This window comes from Palaemon carinicauda, chromosome 6 (assembly GCF_036898095.1).
Source record: "Palaemon carinicauda isolate YSFRI2023 chromosome 6, ASM3689809v2, whole genome shotgun sequence".
NCBI classification, from domain to species: Eukaryota; Metazoa; Arthropoda; class Malacostraca; order Decapoda; family Palaemonidae; genus Palaemon; species Palaemon carinicauda.
Genome location: NC_090730.1, coordinates 21166185 through 21190535, shown reverse-complemented (window position 1 = coordinate 21190535; position 24351 = coordinate 21166185).

Sequence of the window (24351 nt, the reverse complement as noted above, 5' to 3'; positions counted from 1 at the left end):
GACGGAAATAATCCTTGATGCAAAAGTACAAGCCTGCATCATTGGATAAAGTACGAACTCAGTTGGAAGGGTCGAGTGGTTGGTCAATGGGAGATGGAGAGAAAAAGGAAATATTTTTTTGGGACGGAAATAATCCTTGATGCAAAAGTACAAGCCTGCATCATTGGATAAAGTACGAACTCAGTTGGAAGGGTCGAGTGGTTGGTCAATGGGAGATGGAGAGAAAAGGAAATATTTTTTTGGGACGGAAATAATCCTTGATGCAAAAGTACAAGCCTGCATCATTGGATAAAGTACGAACTCAGTTGGAAGGATCGAGTGGTTGGTCAATGGGAGATGGAGAGAAAAAGGAAATATTTTTTTGGGACGGAAATAATCCTTGATGCAAAAGTACAAGCCTGCATCATTGGATAAAGTACGAACTCAGTTGGAAGGGTCGAGTGGTTGGTCAATGGGAGATGGAGAGAAAAAGGAAATATTTTTTTGGGACGGAAATAATCCATGATGAAAAAGTACAAGCCTGCATCATTGGATAAAATACGAACTCAGTTGGAAGGGTCGAGTGGTTGGTCAATGGGAGATGGAGAGAAAAAGGAAATATTTTTTTGGGACGGAAATAATCCATGATGAAAAAGTACAAGCCTGCATCATTGGATAAAATACGAACTCAGTTGGAAGGATCGAGTGGTTGGTCAATGGGAGATGGAGAGAAAAAGGAAATATTTTTTGGGACGGAAATAATCCTTGATGCAAAAGTACAAGCCTGCATCATTGGATAAAGTACGAACTCAGTTGGAAGGGTCGAGTGGTTGGTCAATGGGAGATGGAGAGAAAAAGGAAATATTTTTTGGGACGGAAATAATCCTTGATGCAAAAGTACAAGCCTGCATCATTGGATAAAATACGAACTCAGTTGGAAGGGTCGAGTGGTTGGTCAATGGGAGATGGAGAGAAAAAGGAAATATTTTTTGGGACGGAAATAATCCTTGATGCAAAAGTACAAGCCTGCATCATTGGATAAAGTACGAACTCAGTTGGAAGGATCGAGTGGTTGGTCAATGGGAGATGGAGAGAAAAAGGAAATACTTTTTTGAGACGGAAATAATCCTTGATGCAAAAGTACAAGCCTGCATCATTGGATAAAGTACGACTCAGTAGGAAGGATCGAGTGGTTGGTCAATGGGAGATGGAGAGAAAAAGGAAATACTTTTTTGAGACGGAAATAATCCTTGATGCAAAAGTACATGCCTGCATCATTGGATAAAGTACAGACTCAGTTAGGAAGGATCGAGTGGTTGGTCAATGGGAGATGGAGAGAAAAAGGAAATATTTTTTTGGACGGAAATAATCCTTGATGCAAAAGTACATGCCTGCATCATTGGATAAAGTACAGACTCAGTTGGAAGGATCGAGTGGTTGGTCAATGGGAGATGGAGAGAAAAAGGAAATTTTTTTTGAGACGGAAATAATCCTTGATGCAAAAGTAATGCCTGCATCATTGGATAAAGTACGAACTCAGTTGGAAGGATCGAGTGGTTGGTCAATGGGAGATGGAGAGAAAAAGGAAATATTTTTTGGGACGGAAATAATCCTTGATGCAAAAGTACAAGCCTGCATCATTGGATAAAGTACGAACTCAGTTGGAAGGATCGAGTGGTTGGTCAATGGGAGATGGAGAGAAAAAGGAAATATTTTTTTGGGACGGAAATAATCCTTGATGCAAAAGTACAAGCCTGCATCATTGGATAAAGTACGAACTCAGTTGGAAGGGTCGAGTGGTTGGTCAATGGGAGATGGAGAGAAAAAGGAAATATTTTTTTGGGACGGAAATAATCCTTGATGCAAAAGTACAAGCCTGCATCATTGGATAAAGTACGGAACTCAGTTGGAAGGGTCGAGTGGTTGGTCAATGGGAGATGGAGAGAAAAAGGAAATATTTTTTGGGGACGGAAATAATCCTTGATGCAAAAGTACAAGCCTGCATCATTGGATAAAGTACGGACTCAGTTGGAAGGGTCGAGTGGTTGGTCAATGGGAGATGGAGAGAAAAAGGAAATATTTTTTGGGGACGGAAATAATCCTTGATGCAAAAGTACAAGCCTGCATCATTGGATAAAGTACAAACTCAGTTGGAAGGATCGAGTGGTTGGTCAATGGGAGATGGAGAGAAAAAGGAAATATTTTTTGAGACGGAAATAGTCCTTGATGCAAAAGTACAAGCCTGCATCATTGGATAAAGTACAAACTCAGTTGGAAGGATCGAGTGGTTGGTCAATGGGAGATGGAGAGAAAAAGGAAATATTTTTTGAGACGGAAATAGTCCTTGATGCAAAAGTACAAGCCTGCATCATTGGATAAAGTACAAACTCAGTTGGAAGGATCGAGTGGTTGGTCAATGGGAGATGGAGAGAAAAAGGAAAATTTTTTTGAGACGGAAATAGTCCTTGATGCAAAAGTACAAGCCTGCATCATTGGATAAAGTACAAACTCAGTTGGAAGGATCGAGTGGTTGGTCAATGGGAGATGGAGAGAAAAAGGAAATATTTTTTTGGACGGAAATAGTCCTTGATGCAAAAGTACAAGCCTGCATCATTGGATAAAGTACAAACTCAGTTGGAAGGATCGAGTGGTTGGTCAATGGGAGATGGAGAGAAAAAGGAAATATTTTTTTGAGACGGAAATAGTCCTTGATGCAAAAGTACAAGCCTGCATCATTGGATAAAGTACAAACTCAGTTGGAAGGATCGCGTGGTTGGTCAATGGGAGATGGAGAGAAAAAGGAAATACTTTTTTGAGACGGAAATAGTCCTTGATGCAAAAGTACAAGCCTGCATCATTGGATAAAGTACAAACTCAGTTGGAAGGATCGCGTGGTTGGTCAATGGGAGATGGAGAGAAAAAGGAAATACTTTTTTGAGACGGAAATAGTCCTTGATGCAAAAGTACAAGCCTGCATCATTGGATAAAGTACAAACTCAGTTGGAAGGATCGCGTGGTTGGTCAATGGGAGATGGAGAGAAAAAGGAAATACTTTTTTGAGACGGAAATAGTCCTTGATGCAAAAGTACAAGCCTGCATCATTGGATAAAGTACAAACTCAGTTGGAAGGATCGCGTGGTTGGTCAATGGGAGATGGAGAGAAAAAGGAAATACTTTTTTGAGACGGAAATAGTCCTTGATGCAAAAGTACAAGCCTGCATCATTGGATAAAGTACAAACTCAGTTGGAAGGATCGAGTGGTTGGTCAATGGGAGATGGAGAGAAAAAGGAAATATTTTTTTGAGACGGAAATAGTCCTTGATGCAAAAGTACAAGCCTGCATCATTGGATAAAGTACAAACTCAGTTGGAAGGTCGAGTGGTTGGTCAATGGGAGATGGAGAGAAAAAGGAAATATTTTTTTGGGACGGAAATAATCCTTGATGCAAAAGTACAAGCCTGCATCATTGGATAAAGTACAAACTCAGTTGGAAGGGATCGAGTGGTTGGTCAATGGGAGATGGAGAGAAAAAGGAAATATTTTTTTGGGACGGAAATAATCCTTGATGCAAAAGTACAAGCCTGCATCATTGGATAAAGTACAAACTCAGTTGGAAGGGTCGAGTGGTTGGTCAATGGGAGATGGAGAGAAAAAGGAAATATTTTTTTGGGACGGAAATAATCCTTGATGCAAAAGTACAAGCCTGCATCATTGGATAAAGTACGAACTCAGTTGGAAGGGTCGAGTGGTTGGTCAATGGTAGATGGAGAGAAAAAGGAAATATTTTTTGGGACGGAAATAATCCTTGATGCAAAAGTACAAGCCTGCATCATTGGATAAAGTACGAACTCAGTTGGAAGGGTCGAGTGGTTGGTCAATGGGAGATGGAGAGAAAAAGGAAATATTTTTTTGGGACGGAAATAATCCTTGATGCAAAAGTACAAGCCTGCATCATTGGATAAAGTACGAACTCAGTTGGAAGGGTCGAGTGGTTGGTCAATGGGAGATGGAGAGAAAAAGGAAATATTTTTTTGGGACGGAAATAATCCTTGATGCAAAAGTACAAGCCTGCATCATTGGATAAAGTACGAACTCAGTTGGAAGGGTCGAGTGGTTGGTCAATGGGAGATGGAGAGAAAAAGGAAATATTTTTTTGGGACGGAAATAATCCTTGATGCAAAAGTACAAGCCTGCATCATTGGATAAAGTACGAACTCAGTTGGAAGGGTCGAGTGGTTGGTCAATGGGAGATGGAGAGAAAAAGGAAATATTTTTTTGGGACGGAAATAATCCTTGATGCAAAAGTACAAGCCTGCATCATTGGATAAAGTACGAACTCAGTTGGAAGGGTCGAGTGGTTGGTCAATGGGAGATGGAGAGAAAAAGGAAATATTTTTTTGGGACGGAAATAATCCTTGATGCAAAAGTACAAGCCTGCATCATTGGATAAAGTACGAACTCAGTTGGAAGGGTCGAGTGGTTGGTCAATGGGAGATGGAGAGAAAAAGGAAATATTTTTTTGGGACGGAAATAATCCTTGATGCAAAAGTACAAGCCTGCATCATTGGATAAAGTACGAACTCAGTTGGAAGGGTCGAGTGGTTGGTCAATGGGAGATGGAGAGAAAAAGGAAATATTTTTTTGGGACGGAAATAATCCTTGATGCAAAAGTACAAGCCTGCATCATTGGATAAAGTACGAACTCAGTTGGAAGGGTCGAGTGGTTGGTCAATGGGAGATGGAGAGAAAAAGGAAATATTTTTTTGGGACGGAAATAATCCTTGATGCAAAAGTAAAGCCTGCATCATTGGATAAAGTACGAACTCAGTTGGAAGGGTCGAGTGGTTGGTCAATGGGAGATGGAGAGAAAAAGGAAATATTTTTTTGGGACGGAAATAATCCTTGATGCAAAAGTACAGCCTGCATCATTGGATAAAGTACGAACTCAGTTGGAAGGGTCGAGTGGTTGGTCAATGGGAGATGGAGAGAAAAAGGAAATATTTTTTTGGGACGGAAATAATCCTTGATGCAAAAGTACAAGCCTGCATCATTGGATAAAGTACGAACTCAGTTGGAAGGGTCGAGTGGTTGGTCAATGGGAGATGGAGAGAAAAAGGAAATATTTTTTTGGGACGGAAATAATCCTTGATGCAAAAGTACAAGCCTGCATCATTGGATAAAGTACGAACTCAGTTGGAAGGGTCGAGTGGTTGGTCAATGGGAGATGGAGAGAAAAAGGAAATATTTTTTTGGGACGGAAATAATCCTTGATGCAAAAGTACAAGCCTGCATCATTGGATAAAGTACGAACTCAGTTGGAAGGATCGAGTGGTTGGTCAATGGGAGATGGAGAGAAAAAGGAAATATTTTTTGGGACGGAAATAATCCTTGATGCAAAAGTACAAGCCTGCATCATTGGATAAAGTACGAACTCAGTTGGAAGGGTCGAGTGGTTGGTCAATGGGAGATGGAGAGAAAAAGGAAATATTTTTTGGGACGGAAATAATCCTTGATGCAAAAGTACAAGCCTGCATCATTGGATAAAGTACGAACTCAGTTGGAAGGGTCGAGTGGTTGGTCAATGGGAGATGGAGAGAAAAAGGAAAATATTTTTTGGGACGGAAATAATCCTTGATGCAAAAGTACAAGCCTGCATCATTGGATAAAGTACGACTCAGTTGGAAGGATCGAGTGGTTGGTCAATGGGAGATGGAGAGAAAAAGGAAATATTTTTTGAGACGGAAATAATCCTTGATGCAAAAGTACAAGCCTGCATCATTGGATAAAGTACGACTCAGTTGGAAGGATCGAGTGGTTGGTCAATGGGAGATGGAGAGAAAAAGGAAATACTTTTTTGAGACGGAAATAATCCTTGATGCAAAAGTACAAGCCTGCATCATTGGATAAAGTACGACTCAGTTGGAAGGATCGAGTGGTTGGTCAATGGGAGATGGAGAGAAAAAGGAAATTTTTTTTGAGACGGAAATAATCCTTGATGCAAAAGTAAGCCTGCATCATTGGATAAAGTACGAACTCAGTTGGAAGGATCGAGTGGTTGGTCAATGGGAGATGGAGAGAAAAAGGAAATATTTTTTTGGACGGAAATAATCCTTGATGCAAAAGTAAAGCCTGCATCATTGGATAAAGTACGAACTCAGTTGGAAGGATCGAGTGGTTGGTCAATGGGAGATGGAGAGAAAAAGGAAATTTTTTTTGGGACGGAAATAATCCTTGATGCAAAAGTACAAGCCTGCATCATTGGATAAAGTACGAACTCAGTTGGAAGGGTCGAGTGGTTGGTCAATGGGAGATGGAGAGAAAAAGGAAATATTTTTTTGGGACGGAAATAATCCTTGATGCAAAAGTAGAAGCCTGCATCATTGGATAAAGTACGAACTCAGTTGGAAGGGTCGAGTGGTTGGTCAATGGGAGATGGAGAGAAAAAGGAAATATTTTTTTGGGACGGAAATAATCCTTGATGCAAAAGTAGAAGCCTGCATCATTGGATAAAGTACGGACTCAGTTGGAAGGGTCGAGTGGTTGGTCAATGGGAGATGGAGAGAAAAAGGAAATATTTTTTGGGACGGAAATAATCCTTGATGCAAAAGTACAAGCCTGCATCATTGGATAAAGTACGGACTCAGTTGGAAGGGTCGAGTGGTTGGTCAATGGGAGATGGAGAGAAAAAGGAAATATTTTTTGGGACGGAAATAATCCTTGATGCAAAAGTACAAGCCTGCATCATTGGATAAAGTACAAACTCAGTTGGAAGGATCGAGTGGTTGGTCAATGGGAGATGGAGAGAAAAAGGAAATATTTTTTGGGACGGAAATAATCCTTGATGCAAAAGTACAAGCCTGCATCATTGGATAAAGTACAAACTCAGTTGGAAGGATCGAGTGGTTGGTCAATGGGAGATGGAGAGAAAAAGGAAATATTTTTTGGACGGAAATAATCCTTGATGCAAAAGTACAAGCCTGCATCATTGGATAAAGTACAAACTCAGTTGGAAGGATCGAGTGGTTGGTCAATGGGAGATGGAGAGAAAAAGGAAATATTTTTTTGAGACGGAAATAGTCCTTGATGCAAAAGTACAAGCCTGCATCATTGGATAAAGTACAAACTCAGTTGGAAGGATCGCGTGGTTGGTCAATGGGAGATGGAGAGAAAAAGGAAATACTTTTTTGAGACGGAAATAGTCCTTGATGCAAAAGTACAAGCCTGCATCATTGGATAAAGTACAAACTCAGTTGGAAGGATCGCGTGGTTGGTCAATGGGAGATGGAGAGAAAAAGGAAATATTTTTTTGAGACGGAAATAGTCCTTGATGCAAAAGTACAAGCCTGCATCATTGGATAAAGTACAAACTCAGTTGGAAGGATCGCGTGGTTGGTCAATGGGAGATGGAGAGAAAAAGGAAATATTTTTTTGAGACGGAAATAGTCCTTGATGCAAAAGTACAAGCCTGCATCATTGGATAAAGTACAAACTCAGTTGGAAGGATCGACGTGGTTGGTCAATGGGAGATGGAGAGAAAAAGGAAATATTTTTTTGAGACGGAAATAGTCCTTGATGCAAAAGTACAAGCCTGCATCATTGGATAAAGTACAAACTCAGTTGGAAGGATCACGTGGTTGGTCAATGGGAGATGGAGAGAAAAAGGAAATATTTTTTGAGACGGAAATAGTCCTTGATGCAAAAGTACAAGCCTGCATCATTGGATAAAGTACAAACTCAGTTGGAAGGATCGAGTGGTTGGTCAATGGGAGATGGAGAGAAAAAGGAAATATTTTTTTGAGACGGAAATAGTCCTTGATGCAAAAGTACAAGCCTGCATCATTGGATAAAGTACAAACTCAGTTGGAAGGATCGAGTGGTTGGACAGTGGAAGATGGAGAGAAAAAGGAAATATTTTTTTGAGACGGAAATAGTCCTTGATGCAAAAGTACAAGCCTGCATCATTGGATAAAGTACAAACTCAGTTGGAAGGATCGAGTGGTTGGACAGTGGAAGATGGAGAGAAAAAGGAAATTTTTTTAAGACGGAAATAGTCCTTGATGCAAAAGTACAAGCCTGCATCATTGGATAAAGTACAAACTCAGTTGGAAGGATCGAGTGGTTGGACAGTGGAAGATGGAGAGAAAAAGGAAATATTTTTTTGAGACGGAAATAGTCCTTGATGCAAAAGTACAAGCCTGCATCATTGGATAAAGTACAAACTCAGTTGGAAGGATCAGTGGTTGGACAGTGGAAGATGGAGAGAAAAAGGAAATATTTTTTTGAGACGGAAATAGTCCTTGATGCAAAAGTACAAGCCTGCATCATTGGATAAAGTACGGACTCAGTTGGAAGGATCGAGTGGTTGGACAGTGGAAGATGGAGAGAAAAAGGAAATATTTTTTGAGACGGAAATAGTCCTTGATGCAAAAGTACAAGCCTGCATCATTGGATAAAGTACAAACTCAGTTGGAAGGATCGAGTGGTTGGACAGTGGAAGATGGAGAGAAAAAGGAAATATTTTTTGAGACGGAAATAGTCCTTGATGCAAAAGTACAAGCCTGCATCATTGGATAAAGTACGACTCAGTTGGAAGGATCGAGTGGTTGGACAGTGGAAGATGGAGAGAAAAAGGAAATATTTTTTGAGACGGAAATAGTCCTTGATGCAAAAGTACAAGCCTGCATCATTGGATAAAGTACAGACTCAGTTGGAAGGATCGAGTGGTTGGACAGTGGAAGATGGAGAGAAAAAGGAAATTTTTTTGAGACGGAAATAGTCCTTGATGCAAAAGTACAAGCCTGCATCATTGGATAAAGTACAAACTCAGTTGGAAGGATCGAGTGGTTGGACAGTGGAAGATGGAGAGAAAAAGGAAATATTTTTTTGAGACGGAAATAGTCCTTGATGCAAAAGTACAAGCCTGCATCATTGGATAAAGTACAGACTCAGTTGGAAGGATCGAGTGGTTGGATCAATGGGAGATGGAGAGAAAAAGGAAATATTTTTTTGAGACGGAAATAATCCTTGATGCAAAAGTACAAGCCTGCATCATTGGATAAAGTACAACTCAGTTGGAAGGATCGAGTGGTTGGTCAATGGGAGATGGAGAGAAAAAGGAAATATTTTTTTGAGACGGAAATAATCCTTGATGCAAAAGTACAAGCCTGCATCATTGGATAAAGTACAGACTCAGTTGGAAGGATCGAGTGGTTGGTCAATGGGAGATGGAGAGAAAAAGGAAATATTTTTTTGAGACGGAAATAATCCTTGATGCAAAAGTACAAGCCTGCATCATTGGATAAAGTACAGACTCAGTTGGAAGGATCGAGTGGTTGGTCAATGGGAGATGGAGAGAAAAAGGAAATATTTTTTTGAGACGGAAATAATCCTTGATGCAAAAGTACAAGCCTGCATCATTGGATAAAGTACAGACTCAGTTGGAAGGATCGAGTGGTTGGTCAATGGGAGATGGAGAGAAAAAGGAAATATTTTTTTGAGACGGAAATAATCCTTGATGCAAAAGTACAAGCCTGCATCATTGGATAAAGTACAGACTCAGTTGGAAGGATCGAGTGGTTGGTCAATGGGAGATGGAGAGAAAAAGGAAATATTTTTTTGAGACGGAAATAGTCCTTGATGCAAAAGTACAAGCCTGCATCATTGGATAAAGTACAGACTCAGTTGGAAGGATCGAGTGGTTGGTCAATGGAGATGGAGAGAAAAAGGAAATATTTTTTTGAGACGGAAATAATCCTTGATGCAAAAGTACAAGCCTGCATCATTGGATAAAGTACAGACTCAGTTGGAAGGATCGAGTGGTTGGTCAATGGAGATGGAGAGAAAAAGGAAATATTTTTTTGAGACGGAAATAATCCTTGATGCAAAAGTACAAGCCTGCATCATTGGATAAAGTACAGACTCAGTTGGAAGGATCGAGTGGTTGGTCAATGGGAGATGGAGAGAAAAAGGAAATATTTTTTTGAGACGGAAATAATCCTTGATGCAAAAGTACAAGCCTGCATCATTGGATAAAGTACAGACTCAGTTGGAAGGATCGAGTGGTTGGTCAATGGGAGATGGAGAGAAAAAGGAAATATTTTTTTGAGACGGAAATAATCCTTGATGCAAAAGTACAAGCCTGCATCATTGGATAAAGTACAGACTCAGTTGGAAGGATCGAGTGGTTGGTCAATGGGAGATGGAGAGAAAAAGGAAATATTTTTTTGAGACGGAAATAATCCTTGATGCAAAAGTACAAGCCTGCATCATTGGATAAAGTACAGACTCAGTTGGAAGGATCGAGTGGTTGGTCAATGGGAGATGGAGAGAAAAAGGAAATATTTTTTTGAGACGGAAATAATCCTTGATGCAAAAGTACAAGCCTGCATCATTGGATAAAGTACAGACTCAGTTGGAAGGATCGAGTGGTTGGTCAATGGGAGATGGAGAGAAAAAGGAAATATTTTTTTGAGACGGAAATAATCCTTGATGCAAAAGTACAAGCCTGCATCATTGGATAAAGTACAGACTCAGTTGGAAGGATCGAGTGGTTGGTCAATGGGAGATGGAGAGAAAAAGGAAATATTTTTTTGAGACGGAAATAATCCTTGATGCAAAAGTACAAGCCTGCATCATTGGATAAAGTACAGACTCAGTTGGAAGGATCGAGTGGTTGGTCAATGGAGATGGAGAGAAAAAGGAAATATTTTTTTGAGACGGAAATAATCCTTGATGCAAAAGTACAAGCCTGCATCATTGGATAAAGTACGGACTCAGTTGGAAGGATCGAGTGGTTGGTCAATGGGAGATGGAGAGAAAAAGGAAATTTTTTTGAGACGGAAATAATCCTTGATGCAAAAGTACAAGCCTGCATCATTGGATAAAGTACGGACTCAGTTGGAAGGATCGAGTGGTTGGTCAATGGAGATGGAGAGAAAAAGGAAATATTTTTTTGAGACGGAAATAATCCTTGATGCAAAAGTACAAGCCTGCATCATTGGATAAAGTACGGACTCAGTTGGAAGGATCAAGTGGTTGGACAGTGGAAGATGGGGAGAAAAAAGAAATTTTTTTAAGACGGAAATAGTCCTTGATGCAAAAGTACAAGCCTGCATCATTGGATAAAGTACGGACTCAGTTGGAAGGATCAAGTGGTTGGACAGTGGAAGATGGGGAGAAAAAAGAAATTTTTTTAAAGACGGAAATAGTCCTTGATGCAAAAGTACAAGCCTGCATCATTGGATAAAGTACAGACTCAGTTGGAAGGATTGAGTGGTTGGACAGTGGAAGATGGGGAGAAAAAGGAATTTTTTTTTAAGACAGAAGAAATAGTCCTTGATGCAAAAGTACAAGCCTGCATCATTGGATAAAGTACGGACTCAGTTGGAAGGATCGAGTGGTTGGTCAATGGGAGATGGAGAGAAAAAGGAAATATTTTTTTGAGATGGAAATAATCCTTGATGCAAAAGTACAAGCCTGCATCATTGGATAAAGTACAGACTCAGTTGGAAGGATCGAGTGGTTGGTCAATGGGAGATGGAGAGAAAAAGGAAATATTTTTTTGAGATGGAAATAGTCCTTGATGCAAAAGTACAAGCCTGCATCATTGGATAAAGTACGGACTCAGTTAGAAGGATCGAGTGGTTGGACAGTGGAAGATGGGGAGAAAAAGGAAATTTTTTTTAAGACGGAAATAGTCCTTGATGCAAAAGTACAAACCTGCATCATTGGATAAAGTACGGACTCGGTTAGAAGGATTGAGTGGTTGGACAGTGGAAGATGGGGAGAAAAAGGAAATTTTTTTTGAGACGGAAATATTCCTTGATACAAAAGTACAAGCCTGCATCATTGGATAAAGTACAAACTCAGTTGGAAGGATCAAGTGGTTGGACAGTGGAAGACGGAGTGAAAAATGAACTTTTTTTTTAAGACGGAAATAGTCCTTGATGCAAAGGTACAAGCCTGCATCATTGGATAAAGTACGGACTCAGTTGGAAGGGTCGAGTGGTTTGACAATGGAAGATGGAGAGAAAAAGGAAATTTTTTTTGAGACGGAAATATTCCTTGATGCAAAATTACAAGCCTGCATCATTGGATAAATTTTGGACTCAGTTGGAAAGATCAAGTGGTTGGCCAATGGAAGATGGTGTTAAAAAAAGTATCTTTTGATTTAGCATCTCAGGGTTTCAGGTTAAAAATCTGATATTTGGAATTTTTAAACTAAGTTTCTTTAACATTTTCCCATGTCTAATTATATTGTTAATTATGTAAATACCCACCTGTTTAGGTGACATGTTTGCCTCTGTTTATAGTGGGAAAACCACTTGTTTGTTTCGAACAATCGTACTGCTGCCTACTGGAGAAGATGAAGAGCTTTTTACTCTCCTCGAATTATATTGGGGGTATATATGTCCTCAGGCCTTTTCGTCATCGTGTTGGTTTGGACGACAGGAAACAATGAGGACATAAGTGTACCATGGTCCGGGGACAGCTCCTTTCTGGAAATCATCAACTGACTTCAATGAATCGCTTGTTATCATCATACATGGCTTTCTTCGCAATATTCGCTGGAATGGATGTGCTTGAGGTATGTCCTCAATATGAGATGCGGTATTTATCTGGTGATTTAAGACACATCTACTTAAGTAACAATTTTGCTTAAGGTTTCCATTTTGCTCTCGACCTACCAAAAATAAAGTCCTTACCTAAATTGGGGTCTTAAATATTAAAGGTGAATTGCCATGCTTAACTTGGTTAAGTCCAGAAATCAGTCCGGTATTTTTTATATTCTAAGGGTTATAAATTTTAAACTTATATTTGGTTTAAGAATCACGGTAACAATTTGGATTAACCTGTATTTCTCGCCTACCATAACAATATTGCCCTTCGTTTATTAATATGTTGTCCGGAGATATTGCAGTGTTAGATAGTTTAGTTTTGTAAAGGCCCTTTTTCACTTCACAACTTTACATTCGACATCGGTCTGGCTTTATATACCGGGTATAATTTTTCTAAGGCTTTTCTACCCATATTTTACTGATATTTCGATTAAATTTACAAATCATTTATTTACGGTTTTCAGAATAGCTAAGGGTGAGGCTAATCGGCAGTGGAGTCGGGAGGCTCTGCGTCACCTCTTCAGTGATTGTCATTATCACTGGGAAGTTGTCTCTTGGAATGTATTGTTCCTATCCAGCTCGACCAACATTTTTCAATCATTTCAAAATGATTAAATATAAAAGCTATGTATTACTATAAATTTTAATTGTTTTAGATAATAAATTAAGTATTGTGAAATTTCTATTCATTTCTACCTTAAAGGTAACATAAAATTGTCCACATGCTCAAAAGTTTAGTCCACATGGAGAGAAAAAGGAATTTTTTTAATTTTTAGGAGGAAATATCTTCTAATGCAAAAGTACAAGCCTTCATCATTGGATAAATTACGGACTCGTCGGAAGGATTTATTTGTTGGACAATGGAAAATGGAGAGAAAAAGGATTTTTTTTTCAGGAGTAAATATCCTTTGATGCAGAAGAACAAGCCTACATCATTGGATAAAGTACAGATTCAGTTGGAAAGATTTAAGTTTTTGGACTAAGGACTATTTTCTCTGCTGGGGATAGAAAGAATAATGATGGGAATAACTTCATGCTTTTTGAACTAGTGTTGGGGTTTACCACGTAATAATAATAATAATAATAATAATAATAATAATAATAATAATAATAATAATAATAATAATATATTTAAGTTTATCACTTGTATAATATCATAAAGAATTATTGATAATCATAAGCATATTCTGATGGGCCAGTTTAAGATTAAATTTACTGTTTTAAATATAAAACTTACCCGCTGGTTATATAAGAATGACTAAAGTCTCTAGACGCCCGGCAGAAAATTCAAAATCTTGAGGCTTATCACAGATATGCCAGGTGTACACTAGCGCCCTCGTGGTACTACAGGTAGAACTATACCAAGCCCTTTAGATCTTCTCCCGCCATTGCTGGCTGTACTATTGGAAATTCTCTTGTTAACTTACACTGTTTTGGACGTTATTTGGTGATGTACTACGTTTTTTGAGTTTGGGATTTCGCTTAATTGATTTCTTTTTCATTTACTCTTGAAATCTTTTTGTTTGGGGTAATCTTAAATAATTTAACCTTTGTTTTATGTTTTCGGTCTCTCTCTTACTTTTTCAATATGGCCGACCCCTCTCCTGTAATTTGGAAGAGTGTTAAAGGTTGTCATATTCGACTTCCTAAGGCTTCTGTGGACCCTCAGAGTATTTGTATTAAATGTAGGGGAAAATCATGTTCTTTCGGGGATCGGTGTGATGAATGCATTTCATTAACCGATAACGAGTGGGTAACATATGAATGCTACATTAAAAGAATAGAGAGGAACAGGGTTAGGCGCAGTTCATCGCGTTCTGTTGATTTTTCCTTACCTAATGTCATTGATCCATTTCCTTCACCCGTAGTGGTAGATCAACAACTGAAGGAACCTTCTATGAAGGATATGTTTACCGTTATTCAGGCTCTCGGTGAAAGAGTTAAGTCTTTAGCGGCGGATAAAAATCAGATTTTGCTCGAGATCAATATGCTGAAAAATCGTGACTCTGGAAATGTGAAAAGTGTTTCGAATGTGTTTAGTGTTGTGGAGGATACATCTGCACGATCCTGTCATTCGCCCAGCCTACTACCTCCTTCAAGCTCCCGAACCCATGGGAGAAGTAATGTCGGATGGCAAAAGGGAACGAGAGGCTTAATCAATCGTTCAGACGTCCCCTCGAGCGTTCCTGTTGTCGTAACACAGGTCTCTCACCATCATCATAGAAAAGATGAGGTTGGTGCGTTATCTCCTTCCCCCGATGAAGGTTCGTTTAGCGAGACCTGGTGTCACACGTCCAGACCGCTCAAAAGGAAGTCTCACGCGGTCGTTCAATGACGCGAATCACCTACGTGTCAACCAGGCTGTAGTACCTGGGATACGCCTGAGCGTTTTAATTCTCCTGACACTTGCACGCCTGCAAAACGCTCTGTCCGTGGTCTTGTACATGTCAATGTGTTACAATCTGATTCTGAACTTATGCCTGTTGCTATTCATGTTCCGCCGCTTCCGTCAGACTGGCTTTCGTCGCCCGAAAGTGCGAAATGTTTTGATAGTGATATAGAAGACGATCTCCCTTTAGAAAAGGAGTTGAATGTATCGCATACCGGCGATCCTAAGTCGTCTATGCTTTTGGGCATGAAACAACAGCTCTCGTCGTTGATGCGGTCTTATCAACCTGCCGTTGGCAGTGCGGTTGGGCATCAGTCTTTGGATCCATTGTTGCACAGGCGGCCTGTTGTCTCTGGCGCTGACATGTTATCGCACAGGCGATCTCCCGGCCGCAGTGCTCAATGTCAGGTTGATTTAGATGGGTCGTGTCAGGGAGCTGTTGCCAGACTTAAATCAACTTCTGAACGTTTTTCTGCCAAAAGCGTTGACGTTCATCTAGACCAGGGTGGTAACTAAGGCGATGCGAAACGGCGGCGGCGGCGACAAGTGGGCGCAATGCGTCACCGTGATGGCTCTTGGCAGTCTACTTATGATGCGAGGGAGCGTCAGCGTCAACAGCAAGTGGACGCTAGCCATCCACGCGACGGCTCTCGCCAGTTACCTCTTGACGGCATAGAGCGTCAGCGTCACCGTCAACAGCAAGCGGATGCTAGGCGTCCACGCGACAGAACACGGGAGTTGACCCTGACGCCGAGCGTCAGTCCTTTCATGGTGTCACACACCAGTCAACCTCGACCTCTCAACTTCAGTTGGATGTTGTTTCCCAGACTACAGGCGATTTTAAACAGAAAACTATTGATCGCCCAATAGAAGCGGATGTTGAACTTAGCAAGCATTCTCATTCCGACACTGACCCTTCGGAGGATACCCGGAGGAGGTATCTGACATGGACAAACTATTGGAAGCTGTTTCGGAAGAGGAAGTAGAGAAACATTATCAACATTCTGCAGACCTTAAGAAATTAATGTTAATTTTCACAGGACTTTTTCCTGACCATTTTACCCCTGTGGCTCCTCGCTCTCCCCCATCGGAATTTACCCTGGGGAAGGCTACTAAAGTGTCTATTTTCACTAAGATGGTGCTCTCACGCTCTAAAAGAGCCTTAAAATTGATGGGTTTTTGGATGCATTCTAAAAGGACTCTTGGCAAAATGGGCTTTGCTTTTCCACTCCCAAGATTGGCTTCCAAATCCAGCGTTTGGTACGAGACAGGGGAAGTCCTGGGCTTGGGAGTTCCTGCCTCTGCCCAGGAAGATTTCTCGAGCCTGGTGGATTCTTCTCGTCGTCTGGCTTTGAGGAAAACAAAAGTGTGGTGGTCGATGACAGAATTTGACCATTTACTTGAAGGCTTGTTCAGGGCCTTTGAAGTTTTTAATTATTTAGACTGGTCTTTGGGAGCCCTAGGAAAAAAGGTCTCTGAATTGAAAGGCATGGACACTAGAGTAGTAGGTTGGCCAGGGCACCAGCCGCCCGTTGAGATACTACCGCTAGAGATTTAGGGGGTCCTTTGACTGGCCAGACAGTACCATATTGGATCCTTCTCTCTGGTTACGGTTCTTTCCCTTTGCCTACATAGACACCGAATAGTCTGGCCTATTCTTTACAGATTCTCCTCTGTCCTCATACACCTGACAACACTGAGATTACCAAACAATTCTTCTTCACCCAAGGGGTTAACTACGGCAATGTAATTGTTCAGTGGCTACTTTCCTCTTGGTAAGGGTAGAAGAGACTCTTTAGCTATGGTAAGCAGCTCTTCTAGGAGAAGGACACTCCAAAATCAAACTATTGTTCTCTAGTCTTGGGTAGTGCTATAGCCTCTGTACCATGGCCTTCCACTGTCTTGGGTTAGAGTTCTCTTGCTTGAGGGTACACTCAGGCACACTGTTCTATCTAGTTTCTCTTTCTCTTGTTTTGTTGAAGTTTTTATTGTTTATATAGGAAATATTTATTCTAATGTTGTTACTATTCTTAAAATATTTAATTTTTCCTTGTTTCCTTTCCTCACTGAGCTATTTTCCCTGTTGGGGCCCCTGGGCTTATAGCATCCTGCTTTTCCAACTAGGGTTGTAGCTTAGCATTTAATAATAATAATAATGTCCTGTATGGCCAAGGGAGTGAGGGATGGCTCTAACGAGTTAGCTGCTTTGTTCACGGCTGGAGTGATTAAGAAGAGGGATACTCTGTGTTCCTTTCTCTCAGCGGGAGTTTCCCTTTACCAGAGATCGGAATTGCTATTTTCTCCACTTTCATCTACTCTATTCCCAGAGTTGGTAGGGGAAGTTGCCACTGCTCTTACCCAAAAGGATACGCATGATCTAGTGGCCAATACGGCCAGGAAAGTTCTACCTTCTTCTTTTTCGTCCCGTAAACAAAGGAAGGTACTTTTGGGATACGACCCTCTCAGCCTTTTAGTGGTAAACCTACCGGAAGGGGTTCCTTCAGGTCCGACGGGAGGAAATCTAAGAAGAGAGGAACCAAGACCGGCCGAGGTAGAGTCTGACTGCCCTATCCTTCAGACAGCAGTAGGGGCCAGGCTGAATTACTTCTGGAAGGCCTGTGAGAAGAATGGAGCGGACCCTTGGTCCGTCCTAGTGTTGAAGGAGGGATACAAAATCCCATTTTTATCAAATCCTCCACTAGTCACAGATCTGGTGGATCTTTCGCCCAGATACAGGGAGGGGCCAAAGAGGCAGGCCATGCGGCTTCAGATGTCTCTGTTACTGGAGAAACGAGCAATAGAGAGGGTACAAGATTTAACATCTCTGGGGTTTTAAAACCAGCTTTTCTTAGTTCCCAAGAGTTCAGGAGAATGGAGACCGGTTCTGGACTTACGTAAGTGTTCTAAATGGCTACATCCAGAACACGACGTTTACTATGGACACGCAGAAGACAGTTCTGGTGGCGGTAAGGAAGGGAGATTGGATGGTCTCATTAGACCTCCAGGACGCCTACTTCCATATTCCAATACATCCCAGCTGCAGACATTATCTGAGATTCATGTACGGAAACAAGGTCTCCCAATTCAGAGCCTTATGTTTCGGTCTCAGCACAGCTCCTCTATTGTTCACCAAGATAATGCTGAATGTTGCAAGCATGCTAAATTCAAGGAGAATCAGGGCTTCCCTGTACCTGGACAATTGGCTTTTAAGAGCCACCTCAGTCGATTGCTGTTTGAAAGACCTAAGAATGACCTTGGAATTGACCAAGGAACTGGGACTCCTGGTGAGTTTGAAGAAATCACAGCTGACTCCATCCCAGGAGATTTTTTATTTGGGGATGGAGATTCACAGTTAGAGTTTTCAGGCTTTTCCGTCGCCTGTGAGGATCCAAACAGCACTCCAAAAACTTTGAGCTTTTATAAAGAAGGACGTCAGTTCAGTAAGGGAATGGTTGAGCCTTCTGGGGACTTTCTCATCATTGGAAAAGTTCGTGACTCTGGGGAGGTTACATTTAAGCCCCCTTCAGTTTCACCTCAATTGGCATTGGAAAAAAGGGGAGTCTCGACAAGGAAAGTATTGTCATCACAAATTCCATAAAGTCACTTCTTCAGTGGTGGAACAGCGAGCACAGACTGAAGGAAGGCCTGTCTTTACATCAGAAGAGCCCAGACCTCGTGTTGTTTTCCGACTCCTCAAACTCGGGGTGGGGAGCAACATTAGGGAAGAAGGAGCTCTCAGGTCTGTGGACGGTAGAGCAAAAATCTCTCCACATAAACCAAAAGGAGCTTTTGGCAATACATCTGGCCCTCAAAGGCTTCGAAGAGCAGATCCTGGGCAAAGTAATCCAAATCAATGCGAACAGCACCACAGCTCTAGCGTATATCGCGAAGCAAGGCGGCACCCCCTCATGGACTCTGGACGAAATAGCGAGACCTCTTCTGATATGGGCAGAGGAAAGGAAAGTGACACTATTGACTCGTTTTATTCAGGGGGTTAACAAAGTAAGTGTGGACAGACTCAGCAGGAGGGATCAGGTTCTCTCCATGGAATGGATGTTACACCCAGAGGTCTGCAAGAGTCTGTGGCGGTTAAGGGGTCGTCCTCTCGAAGATCTTTTTGCAACCGCAAAGACGAAGAGACTAGAGTTCTACTGTTCACCAGTACCGGATCCCGAAGCCATGCACATATATGCTTTCCAGACGAATTGGTCACACATGGAGGTGTATGCATTCCCACCGTTCAAGATTCTTTACAAGGCGATACAGAAGTTTGTGTCGCACAAAGGAACTAGGATGACTCTGATAGCTCCATTCTGGCCGTCAAGAAGCTGGTTTCCAGAGGTACTGGAATGGATGATAGATGTCCCGAGAAGCCTTCCCTTAAGACCAGATCTTCTCAGACAACCTCACTTGGCACGAAACCACCTAAACCTCCGGGCTCTATGTCTGACTGCCTTCAGACTATCGAAAAACTCGCTAGAGCTAGAGGCTTTTCGAAGAAGGCAGCCAAGGCTATTGCAAGAGCAAGGAGGTCCTCTAACATCAAGGTGTATCAGTCCAAGTGGGAGTTGTTCAGAGAATGGTGTAGAGCTAATTCGGTTTCTTCATCCAGTACCTCTATAACTCAGGTGGCAGATTTCTTCCTAGACCTCAGAAATAAGCATAACTTTTCGTCCTCTACAATCAAAGGTTACAGAAGTATGTTGGCCATGGTTTTTAGGCACAGGAACTTGTACCTCTCCAATAATGACCTGCAGGATCTGCTTAAGTCTTTTGACACCTCAAAGAAAAGACAACCAGAATTTCTTGCCTGGAACTTGGACATAGTTCTTAAATTTCTCATGAGTGACAGATTTGAGCCTTCACACTCGGCCTCGTTTAAGGATCTAACCTTGTAAACTCTGTTTCTGGTTAGTCTTGCCACTGCTAAAAGGGTTAGTGAAGTTCACGCCTTAAGCAGGAACATGGTTTCCGGGACGGAAAAGCCATATGCTCCTTACAGTTGGGATTTTGGCAAAGAATGAAAAGCCTTCCCGCGCATGGCCGAAGTCTTTCGAGATCCCTAACCTCTATGATGTGGTGGGAGACGAGTTGGAGAAAGTGCTTTGCCCTGTAAGAGCATTACGGCTCTATTTGGACAGAACTAAGAGTTTGAGAGACGACTCAGACGCTCTGTGGTGTGCAGTTTGAAAACCTTCACTACCCATGTCAAAGAATGCCTTATCCTTTTTCATTAGGCTTTTAATTGGAGAGGCTCACACCCAGTGTGATGAGGCAGACCAGAGGCTTCTCAAGGTGAAGACACATGAGGTCAGAGCGGTAGCGACTTCAGTGGCTTTTAAGCAGAACCGTTCTCTGCAAAGTTTGATGGATACGACTTTTTGGAGAAGTAAGTCCGTTTTCGCATATTATTTAAAGCATGTTCAGACTCTCTATGAGGACTGTTATATGTTGGGTCCATTCGTAGCAGCGAATGCGATAGTAGGTGAATGATCTACCACTATTTTTCCTTTTTTCTAATAACCTTTTCTTTCTCTTGGAACTTGTTTAGTTATGGTTGTATGTGGAGATTGGTCGTCAGTCTTCCGCAATCCTTTGATTTGGTCAGGTGGTCAATTTGTTCCTAGAGTGTGCTTGGAACAAGGGTATTAGTTGAGGTCCTGTCATGTTATAGGTTATTGCACCGTTTGACAGCTCCTTGAGATCATGAGCCCCCTGGGTGGACCGCTGGATCTCCTAAGGATAGCAGACAAAATGAGGCAGAGTATCATTGCAGTCAGCTTCCTTATCAGGTGAGAACTTCTTAAGTTGTTTATGTAACTCTTAAGTGAATTTCCAATTATGTAGCTGTCTCTGACCCGCCACCAAGGATGTCAATCAGCCATTCTTATATAACCAGCGGGTAAGTTTCATATTTAAAAATGACATTTTCATAAAATAAATTTTTGTATATACTTACCCGCTGGTTATATAAGTTAAAAACCCACCCTCCTCCCCTCTAGAGACTATGGGGCATGGAAGATCTGATGGGTTTGGCATAGTTCTACCTGTAGTACCACGAGGGCGCTAGTGTACACCTGGCATATCTTCGATAAGCTTCGAGATTTTGAATTTTCTGCCGGGCGTCTAGAGACTTTAGCATCTAGAGACTTTAGCCATTCTTATATAACCAGTGGGTAAGTATATTCAAAAATTTATTTTATTAATGAAATATCATTTTTCCCAAATGGGTCATATGATAGTGTAGTAGGTAGTAGGTTGGCCAGGGCACCAGCCACCCGTTGAGATACTACCGCTAGAGAGTTATGGGGTCTTTTGACTGGCCAGACAGTACTACATTGGATCCTCCTCTCTGGTTACGGTTCATTTTCCCTTTGCCTACATACACACTGAATAGTCTGGCATATTCTTTACATATTCTCCTCTATCCTCATACACCTGACAACACAGATTACCAAACAATTCTTCATCACCCAAGGGGTTACTGCACTGTAATTGTTCAGTGCCACTTTCCTCTTTAGCTCTTTAGCTATGGTAAGCAGCTCTTCTAGGAGGACACTCCAAAATCAAACCACTGTTCTCTAGTCTTGGGTAGTGCCATAGCCTCTGTACCATGGCCTTTCACTGTCTTGGGTTAGAGTTCTCTTGCTTGAGGGTACACTCGAGCACACTCTCCTATCTTATTTCTCTTCCTCTTGTTTTGTTAAAGTTTTTATAGTTTATATAGGAGATATTTATTGTTGTTACTCTTCTTAGAATATTTTATTTTCCTTTTTTCCTTTCCGCACTCAGCTATTTTCCCTGTTGGAGCCCCTGGGCTTATAGCATACTGCTTTTCCAACTAGGGTTGCAGCTTAGTAAGTAAGTAAGTAATAATAATAATAATAACAGTAGATAACAACAACAACAACAACAACGAGCAAAAGTATAGATTAACAAATATATAATAAGTTGGTGAGGAATTAGAAACCAAGGAAAATTTGGAACATGAAATATAATTTATTTGCGATGTCAGTTAAATAAAGCAGGAGTATATAATGTAACCTGGGGAAGAAGTTCATTCAGGAGTAGGCCTACTGTAAAGTCAGAGAAACTGCTGGTAACGCTGCCTGTACAGAAAAGTAGCTGAGCATTTTTATTAATTTAACAGTGCTGTTGAGCAAATAGCAATATTTTTTCATGCACCACTTCGTAAAATTATTATAAATTTTGATCACTTGTTTAGACGTTCGGCGACTTTTCTATACAGGCAGCGTTGCCAACAGTTTCGCTATTGCTAAACACAGCGTTACCGGCTACAATATACAGCAGCAGTCACTCGTCCCCTTAACTCCCCGTGTAGTGTACTGATATGTACCCTAATGTAAATCGATCGTTCACGATTTTAAGGGTTGGAGTTTGCTATGCATTTTACAAGGACATTTTCTCCAACATTTTGAATCCTCTGTATAAGCCTCTTCCATATAAGCATCTACAAGTTATATTTTATGTTGATATTTTGCAATGACTTGTAACCTTATGTTAGGCCTCCGAACAATTATTGCCTCCATTTGTCAATTATAGCGCAGGGACAGGAACGGCCTCAGACATGTCCTCCCACTCCCGTCTGTTCATGTTCTTCCTATGACAGTCTATACCCGCAAAGTAAGCTAAAAAATCCACTGTCTTTTCTTCCTTTTCCTGCTTCTTTTGCAATCTCTAAAGACACATACTGATAATCTTAATGTCCATCTGTTATCTGTCTTCATTATACATCAAGTCCGGCCACAGTGCTTTTCTTTTTCTTACATGTTGTTAATATATCCTCTATTTCCGTTTACTTTCTATCTCTTAGTGTTAATCCCACCACTATTCTTTCCATAGATCTTCGAGTTGTGATTAGTTTATGTTCTAAGGCTTTAATAAGGCTCCAAGTTTCCGATGCTCAAGTTAATACTGGTAGGACCATTTGATTATAAAATTTTTTTTAGAGAAAATCACATCTTAAATCTATAAAATCTCAGTTTATTTACCAAAAGCTTCCAATCCTATGCTTATCTTTAATTTAGGTCTCATGTCCTGGGGAAACACTGTCTGTCCTAAGTACGTATATTCATATATATATATATATATATATATATATGTATGTATGTATGTATGTATATGTATGTACGTATGTATTTGTATGCATGTATGTATATGCATGTATGCATATACAGTATATATGTATATATATATATATATATATATGTATGTATGTATGTATGTATATGTATGTACGTATGTATTTGTATGCATGTATGTATATGCATGTATGCATATACAGTATATATATATATATATATATATATGTATGAATATATATATGTATATACAGTATATGTATGAATATATATATGTATATACAGTATATATATATATATATATATATACACACAAACACACATATATATATATATATATATATGTATAAATATAATTATATATATATATATATATATATATATTTATGTATATATATATACATACATACATACATACACACATTCAGATTAAGCTACTTACTCTGAAATTCAATCCAACCCCAATAGTCCACAATGTCCCCAAGCTGCGTATGTTTGCTAGATTTCCCTTTCTCCATAATAATAAATTTAGGAAAAAATGCATTAACCTGTTCAGTGAGCAATTGCCTGCCCTTAATTTAAAACTAATTCCCATAAACCCCCGAACTATCGGCTCACTCTTCCAAGTCAAGGATAAGATCAGCCCCCTGTTTGCCTCCGGTGTCGTTTATAAGTATAATTGTCCCAGATGTGATCTTGGCACTTACATCGGTTGCACCAGAGGCTGCTAAAAGTCCGAATTTCCTCTCATCAAGGAATTAGTTATAGAACGGGTTATCGATTATCAAATCCAGAACAATCTAACATGAGAAATCACAGTAAAAGTTGCAAAACACACATAGATAGGCTACCAGTCATTTTAACATAATAGGAAGAACCCGACATATAGACGAACTAACCACCCTTGAATCAATAATGATTAAGCTAACTGTACCTTCTCTTAACCACCAGTCGTCTTCCACCCAATTGTTTATTGCCTAATTACCTGTTGTTTTGTTTACACTCCCTTCCATAACAATTTTTCATGTCAGTTCGCCTTACGCTACCGCTGTGGGTAGGTGTCTTGTTCGTTCTATTATTATTATTATTATTATTATTATTATTATTATTATTATTATTATTATTATTATATATTTCTCTATTATTATTATTATCATAATTATCATTGAATTAATTTGTTTCTCTATATTCGCTCCAAGCCCTCTCACTGTTATTCTGTGTTTCTGTTTTTACTCTGTTTTTATTCTTAATTTATTAAAAAGCT